The sequence below is a fragment of the Saccostrea cucullata genome, unplaced genomic scaffold (genome assembly GCF_032062105.1).
Source record: "Saccostrea cucullata isolate Sc308-1 unplaced genomic scaffold, CSIRO_AGI_Scuc_v1 ctg8906, whole genome shotgun sequence".
Lineage (NCBI taxonomy): Eukaryota > Metazoa > Mollusca > Bivalvia > Ostreida > Ostreidae > Saccostrea > Saccostrea cuccullata.
In genome coordinates this window covers 17,237-26,431 of record NW_026926107.1, presented here as the reverse complement: position 1 = coordinate 26,431, position 9,195 = coordinate 17,237, and the positions used below count along the sequence as shown (strand labels likewise).

Genomic DNA, 9,195 nt, shown 5'->3' with positions numbered 1-9,195 from the left:
TGTATAAAAACTGAATATGCGAGGAAGGTCATTATAACGACCACAGAAAATACGAAATGATAGTTTTCAACGAAAAGATGAAATTTCTTTAATATGTATATAAATATAATTCAAAATTGTCATTCTCTTGTGATTTTCATCCTGTTTTCAATCTGATTTAAGTACTTAAAAAACGGTGACATTGGCCATTCAGAAGACTACCTATAAGTATAATATGATAATTATCACCCCATGGTTTCTTGCCCAAATGTCTAGTAAGGTACCTTAGTTTTTGTGAGGAAACTTGTCTAAGTAGCATATAACTTCAATGGCAAATTCTTTGAAAAAAATTTTTTTTCAACGAACCTTAGGATTAATATGTCGAACTTATTACTAGAAGTACAAACCGGTTTTCTTTATGCATTTTAAGCTCAATATATCTTTTCTTCTTATATCTTGATGATTCCTGTTTTCGTCCCAATTTTTCGTCCCATTGAATCGAGATAATGAAAAAAACACTTCCGCGTTTATAAATTTAACGGTCACAAAGTTACGAAGATACAGTGATAAACAGCATTTGCTGTACAGAAGTAAAGCATATGGAGGCTTTGTAAGAAATCCGCATAAGTTTCTACTTACTTATTGAATAGAAAATGTGATGCCGCGGAATTATGACTCCATGGAAAAAAGTATGTTAACAGATATGAGAAGTGTTTGTTAATTTACTAGCATTGTAGTGTTAAGCAATAAGGAACTTTTAGCTCTTTATCTGAAGGACCTCATGTATTGGATAAAATACACTGAGATGAACCTCTGTTGTCGTCGTCAGTCTCGTTATCATTTAATTCATAGACTACTATTGAAGTTTGTTTTTCTTTTGCAAAAACGCAGGAGGAAGAAAAAGAAGAGCCTACATATCATTGAAGTCATTTATGCCTTAACTAAATAATGGTAATAATTCCACATCAACACGACAAAATCATATGGAAACACATTTCACACACCAGATATGATGCCATGTATAAACAAGGGATTGTCTATCGTATCTAATTATGCGTCATAAATTACTTTCACATTCATCTTGTGCATAAAAACAAATTTATTTATTTATGAATATATATAAATAATGTAATGATAAAAATGTCTAAAATTTCGGCTAAAAGAACCCTCTTTCTCTTTTTTGAAAATCATTTCTTTTTTATTTATCATTCAAACATATTTGCAGAATATGTCTTCAACATTTTAGCAGAGACGGTGATAGTTTCAGGAATACAGCTTATGAGAGAACATAACATAGTCATCAATATTTTACAATTTCTTGGCGACTTCAGGGGGGGGGGGGGCTAAAGGCTTCTTGACCACCTCTGACAAAACAACCTCGACTGTGTTCTACATGTGTCCAAGAGACCTCTCTTTGAATGTCACGGTCGGTTAAACTCGGTCATATATTTTTAATCGTAGGGAAGATTTATTCATCAATTAAAAATCATATACATTGTAGGTAAACAAAAAGCAACCTGTTATTTTCTAACACAATATAAGACTACAAGTAACTAGAATTCATGTTTATTTTTTAAACACATTTTTCATTACAGATGAGCATTAGGAAAAGTTATTGCCATGAGTAATTATAGTATTATAGATAAAAAAAAAACTAAAAGAAAACTGTGACATATTGTCTAGAACCAATCAGATAGTGCGTTGTATTAGCATATTATAATGAGGTATAAAATAGCGATATAAAAAAAAATATATAGAAGGTAAAGAGGTAAAATTTACCCTGTCTATCAAATAGTATGATAAAGAAAGGAAAAGGCTACGATTTTTATGAAATTTTAATGTCCGATGAGGAATTATGTTCCCAAAAAGTAAGACAAGAGTTTCCAAGGCAATTGAACACTCCATAGTAGTATAAGGGGTCTGGATGGGTGGGTCAACTGAGTGCACTTTTGGGGCTGTGGGGGGATAGGTGGGTCAAGTGAGTGCACTTTTGGGGCTGAGGGGGATAGGCGGGTCAAGGGAGTGCAGCCCCTGTGAGGGATAGGCGGGTCAAGGGAGTGCAGCCCCTGGGGGGATAGGTGGGTGAAGAGAGTGCAGATTAGGGGGTCTGTGGGGGATAGCTGGGTCAATTCACTACAACCCTAACCCTAACCCTAGGGGGCTTGCATCCTTTATATATCCTATACGGGGTGTTTACACTGTGTTTACATTATATACTTTACTCTGCTACTACGATTTTGTTGCATCAAGAATTTAATTATAACGTTGCATCATCTTTTTACCCAGCCTAGCCTAATCGGTTCAAACTGATTTCCTCAAAACAATAAAAACCTGGATTTTTTACTGAAAACAATTACAAAAACACACATGGTTTATATACCTTTACTGTAAGGGCCCTGTGCATCAATACGTTTTACCTGCGTTTTTATACCTGTTGCATCATCTGTAAGGGGGCCGTGTGCAAAACATACCATAGACTTACCTATGCATTGTGACGTCATAAACTTGGCAGTGACGTCATGTTAGTCCTTCACAAGCCGCGATGGCTGCTTATTTTGACACAATAACACAGACTTTCACAGCGCTTGAGACTTCATGTAATAACAGTATGGTCCTATGGATTTCAGTACCAAAACTGATTTTCTACCGTTTTTCTTCCAAGAAAGTTCTGAACAGCTGAATCCTGGATCAGCCTAGATGTTATTTCACTGGATTATTTAATGAATATTACTCTACTGAGTTACCTGGTTACATGGTAAGTTTTAACAAACTTTTCTTTATACATTTTCTATGAAGGTCATCTTTGTATTTATTCATTATTACTGTGTTATATACCTTATGTTTAGAACATTCATATAAACACTGCCATTGTTTACCCTGAAATACACTAGGACACTAAAAGATCCTTAAAATGTTGATAAATCTTTTTTGCATGAGTTATGATCATATTGTCTCACATTCCTTTTATTGGATCAGTATTCTAAATATTCTTATGAGGAGACTCCTAGCATATCTTATAAAATACTGATACATGCTTTTAAAACAACTAAAGTGATATTCTCAGTTGTTATTTCTAATATTTCTATGAATCTTTAATCACAGTGACCAAAAGAAGGATATGGAGATAATCAATCAGATCATATTATGCCAATGAATCTTTTGTCTCAAATCTTTTTTAATGAAATATACAGAATCTTTTGCCTTATTTGTCACTCATATTTTTACATTCTGGTGCAACAGTGGCCCAATGAAAGTGGGAAAAACTCGGTCTGAGCATCTCTGTAAATCTATAAACATGTGTGCCCCCCTTTTTTTTTAAACCTTCATGTATATACATGTATGTATTTTATTTAGTCAGTGATTTCAAACATCAACATGTAAAATATATATTGAGTACTTTAAAAGTGAATATGCATGATTTTTATACCCTGAGTATTCTGACATACTAATGGTGACATCAGTTAAAAGAGTAATTAGTTATGTAAAATTCAGTTTATATGAATGTAAATGGGGTATTTATTCTCAGTTCATGTAAGGTATAATTTGCATGTAACCCAGAGTGTATTTAATATTACTATGATGGGTCATTCTGTGATTGAATTTAAATCAGAAAAAATGTTTACTAAATTTTGGTAAAATACATATGGTATCTTTTACATTTCTGTCCTGTTTGTCTGTCAATTGTTGCTTTACTTCCTTTGTAAAATGAGGTTAATTTGTGTATCACTGAATATTGTATGCTTTTTTTTCAGGATCAGCTAAGATGTTGTTTCACTGGATTATTTAATTGGGCATATAATTGGATAATTCTGGTAAGTTTGTCTTTGTTTTGTTTACATTTCCTATGAAGGTCATCTTTGCATTTAACCATGATTATATGGTTTAATTTAATTACTGTGTAATTCTTATGTGATCTAATATCTCTAACATTCATATAAGCACAGTCTTATTTTGTCTAAAATATACTAAGGAAACTTCATATTGTTAATAAGTCCTTTTGCATAAATTATGATATAATGTCATAATTCATTATGTCTGTTACCCATGGAATTCAGACTTACTAAATTGTGATCTATAAGGAATGTAATAAAAGAAAAAGTAAGAATCTACAAAAGGTTTATCCTTGTTTTGATTCTAAATATGTGGTATATATGGCATACATATATTTTCATTTTCACTTTTGTTTCTTGGTAATGAGCTTTTCAAAAAATGTAGGACTACATGTTGTATATGCTAATATCTTTTTGTATGCTGTACTGACAGGTATTAAACAAAATTGAATATGCTGTTAAGAGAAAGTCTGTTAGTGTCTAAAAATTACACTGATAATCATTTTGTATTTGTGATATTAATACAGTAACTGTGCTTCTTTTGTTATCTAAAGATAACATGATGAACTATTTTCATGAACTTTTTGGCACTGTATTTAAACATGCAATGTTTCATGCAGTTCCTTGTCATATTAACAAAATGATTATATTTTCTACAGTCCTCAACCTGGAAGATATGTTTTATTCCTAACCATCTATAATCCATTCTCTATGAAGTTCAGCCTGTCTGCCCAAATTCCTTTGGAAATACATAGTTAGTCAACCAACATAGAAACAATCAAACTTGAAGGTAAAATTTCAATGAGATATCATTTTAATTTTTTTAATTCTGTTTTATTTAAATGTTTATATTTTAAAATGGATAAAAAAATGGATAAAAAACATCTGATAATGGAAATCAATATCATAAAGATAGTAAGTTTTTTAGTGTCTAAATAATTAATCTGATAATGATTTTATTTATGATATTAATACAGTAGTTGTGGTTGATTATTATCTATAGATAACATGATGAACTTTTCTCATCTGGAGTTAATGTTAAAAACAATTTTTTGAGATTAAAAACAAATATTTTCATGATCTTTTTTGGTATTGTACATGTTGTATTTAAACATGCAATGTTTCATGCAGTACTCTGTCATATTAACAAAATGATTATATTTTTCTACAGTCCTCAACCTGGAAGATATGTTTTATTCCTAACCATCTATAATCCATTCTCTATGAAGTTCAGCCTGTCTGCCCAAATTCCTTTGGAAATACATAGTTAGTCAACCAACATAGAAACAATCAAACTTGAAGGTAAAGTTTCAATGAGATATCATTTTAATTTATTTAATTCTGTTTTATTTAAATGTTTATATTTTAAAATGGATAAAAAAAAAATGGATAAAAAACATCTGATAATGGAAATCAATATCATAAAGATAGTAAGTTTTTTAGTGTCTAAATAATTAATCTGATAATCATTTTATTTATGATATTAATACAGTAGTTGTGCTTGTTTATTATCTATAGATAACATGATGAACTTTTCTCATCTGGAGTTAATGTTAAAAACAATTTTTTGAGATTAAAAACAAATATTTTCATGATCTTTTTTGGCATTGTACATGTTGTATTTAAACATGCATTGTTTCATGCAGTACTCTGTCATATTAGCAAAATGATTTTATTTCTACAGTCATCAACATGGAAGATATGTTTTGTTCCTAACCATCTGTAATCAATTCTCTATGAAGTTCAGACTGTCTGCTCTTCCTTTGGAAATACACAGTTAGTCAATCAACATAGAAACACACAAACTTGAAGGTAAAGTTTCAATGAGATACAATTGTTTATTTTTATTTATTTATTTATTTATTTATTTATTTATTTATTTACATATGCATTTTTATATTTTTGAATTGATAAGTAAATGATATATGATTTTTTTTTTAAATAAAGAGGGCTTGGTGGTCATGGTCATGTTTAAACTCTATTGATATCCTTTAGAAGAAGAAGAAAAGGCATAAAAATTCATGATCAAATTTTTAAAACTAAAATGTATGAAATTTTTCTTTGCCAAATGATAGTTAACAGCTGAAGATAGCATATTTATAGAATAAGTTAAATATGGCTAATTTGTTAACCCCCAGCTTCCTTAATAGCATAATTGGTAAAGATAGGAAGTTTTGACTTCAATTGCTGATGAATTCTGAATTTTCCATTTAATATTAACATTCTATCAAAGAGAAAGAATACTATAATGTGGCTCATTAGGATGACCAGAAAAGAAATCTTAATGACCCTCTTGACTATGTATAAAGATTGTAACCTTATAACTGATGTAAGATGATCTGATTGTGTGGAAATAAAATTTCCTGGTGTTTCTACTACCCAAGATCTTCTTATGAGTGTATGGAACTGCTGTAATCCTTCTCCTGTTTATAAAAATAATACCTTGGAGCATGACACTTTATTCATAAAAGGCACTTTCAATATCATTTCTATGAGTTTGTGTTCTTTCTTTTTAATAATCTAGTGTTATATCTCCTTTAACCTCATTAATATGTATGCTTCCAACATCTTAGATCTGTCTGTATAGTTTCTTCAGCTCTTTGAACACAAATACCCTGATTCAATCTTTTGAGGTAAACATCATAGAGACATCATAGATGATTATCAGAGTGTATATATCACAATCTTGACCATAAGGTCAATTTAAATGGTCAAAGGCACAACAAATGAAAGTGAAAACTTTTCTTTTTTTTTTTATCAGAATACATAATTTTGTAATAAACAAACACTGGAAAGTTACTCTCATAATGAGCCTTAATGTCTTCCAAGAGTTCAGTTTGGACTTCCTCCATTAATCCTTGTATCTTGTAATCCTTGTATCTCCAATGGTTTTGTGGGCTAAAAATCATGTGTCTTTAACAATCTTTTTTTTCTGACAACTGTTTTCTCTTATCATCTATAAACTTGACTTCTTCTCTAGTCAAAGGTCTTTCAGGGTAATCCAAGTAATTCTCACCCTCTTTTGGTAATAAATGGTTATATTCTTCATTGGCTTCTTCTGCAATCAAGGGTCTTTCTATGTAATCTCTGACAACATTAGGATCACCCTTTTCTGGACATAATTGGTTATATTCTTCTTGAGAAATGATCTCAATAGTGCCATCTTTTTTATTTTAACTGGTATACCTCTGTCTACATCTTTCTCTGAAAGAATTCTCTCTCCGAACTGAATTTTACTCATTCCTTTACTCTTTTCTTTACTAGAGGTGTTACCCATGGTTAATATGAAAAGTCAAAATCTTATGTTATAACTTGTTTTTATACCCTTTTTGTCTATATGTAGAATTCCATCAAGCTTATATTACATTACAATTTTTTTTTCAACTACGACATTATTTTTTTATTTTTTCAGGATTCTCTAGTGAGAGGTTATAGAAATGATCTATGTCTACTCTTAGAATGGTGAAAGACTCTCAGATTATGCAAAGACTAACAGAATATCCTCTCTTGGAACACTGAAACAAGAAAACCAAACTTAAGAGGATGCAGGATTTAAGAAGAACATAAATATGATTTCCATCGAATTTAACCAGTACGATCATAGACTGTGGTTTATACAGGATGACAAAGAAAGGACCCAGGATTGTATGTTTCACTGTCAGACACTGACTATGGATAAAGTGTAATCATTTATCAAACTGAGATCTAGTCAAATCAAGTATTGAAAATATGATTTTCTGATAGCATGAGCTCTTTAAAAACTATTTCTCACTGACCTCAAAGTATCTGAATGTGACTTTTATTTTTACCAATTCATATTGAAGACTGTTGTTATGTATGGGAATTACACATTTAAACCTTTTATTTTTCATCTAATTTTTACAACCCCCTAGAAATTACACAGATATCCAGATGCTGGATTTAATGGTATTATTTAACTTTCCTGGAATTGTAAATATATTTTGTTTTTGTATGTATCATGTTTAATTTTGAATTTAAAATTTGTCTCAATAGGACCCCCATAAAGATGTAAGTGTCCCATAATCTGTGATGCAATATTATCTCAGATGTTATTATATAAAATAACGCTTAATTAGTTTAAAGGATTTATTTGAAGTTTGGCGTATCTGGTCGCGGTGACATATGACAAATTTGGGAGCGGCCGCCGGGTCGTCTCCCCAACAATCAACAACAAATGTGGCGACCCCAAATGGGCTAAATATTGTGCACTGGGTAAATTGCGCGAATGCACAACGCCACGCAAAATGGATACAATGGACCAATATCCCATTTAAATAGTATCCATGTCAAATGAATGGGCAACAATGTCATCAATGTTAAATCATTACAATATTGTTCAATGTCCAATATCCCATTAACATATCCAGGTATTAAAAATGTTGAGATTTGATTTATCAATGTTTAAAATCAAAGTAAATGCGCAAATAGCGCCACAATGCGCAAATAGCGCCACAAATGCACAAATAGTGCCACAAATGCGCAAATAGCGCCACAAGATGTCATACGATGTTTAAAATCAAAGTAAATGCGCAAATAGCGCCACAATATGTCATACGAGTTAACAACAGCACTCGTTCATGTGAGGTGGGGTTGACGATTACGAACTAACATCATCTTCATGGCACAATCCTGATAGAAAGACATCTGTAACTGCACCGCGACGTTGACGGATGACGGTTGTGTTACGTGCGTCTCGACGTTTCCTGAAATATATAATGCAAAAACACGGCAGTATCATGATAACAAAAACACACATATAATTTTCAACAGTGAACTGCATAAGAATGTGGTGGGAGGGTGGGTTTTTTAAAATATCGATCCAAAATTGAAATGATTGTATCGCCTGAACCAACCTACCCATGTGCTCGTCTGCTAACTTAGAAAGGAGGAAATTACGTCACGTACCAAGTATATATAGTCACTGTGGCATTTCTAACAAAAAAAACTGGTATGCACAACCCGGATTATTCCGCGAAGCACATACTCAATCTAAAATGAACAATGCACATGTATCACTGAGATAAAATCCCATATTCCTTGACGTTGCTTGAATATGGGTTATTATCTCAGATGTTATTATATAAAATAACGCTTAATTAGTTTAAAGGATTTATTTGAAGTTTGGCGTATCTGGTCGCGGTGACATATGACAAATTTGGGAGCGGCCGCCGGGTCGTCTCCCCAACAATCAACAACAAATGTGGCGACCCCAAATGGGCTAAATATTGTGCACTGGGTAAATTGCGCGAATGCACAACGCCACGCAAAATGGATACAATGGACCAATATCCCATTTCAATAGTATCCATGTCAAATGAATGGGCAACAATGTCATCAATGTTAAATCATTACAATATTGTTCAAT

The 9,195-nt window shown here is 31.8% G+C and overlaps 1 long non-coding RNA gene across 3 annotated transcripts; it reads left to right on the top strand.

Moving 5' to 3' along the window:
* The first annotated feature begins 2,566 nt into the window (after positions 1–2,566).
* Positions 2,567–7,770, top strand: LOC134270792 (uncharacterized). Of its 3 annotated transcripts, XR_009992890.1 has the most exons (6): positions 2,567–2,734; positions 3,732–3,791; positions 4,469–4,599; positions 4,981–5,111; positions 5,494–5,621; positions 7,222–7,770. It is a non-coding gene; the product is annotated as an uncharacterized LOC134270792 (long non-coding RNA). The 3 variants fall into 3 exon arrangements; XR_009992891.1 differs by lacking the exons at positions 2,567–2,734; positions 3,732–3,791 and adding an exon at positions 4,177–4,242; XR_009992892.1 differs by lacking the exons at positions 2,567–2,734; positions 3,732–3,791 and adding an exon at positions 4,240–4,281.
* Positions 7,771–9,195: the final 1,425 nt, after the last annotated feature.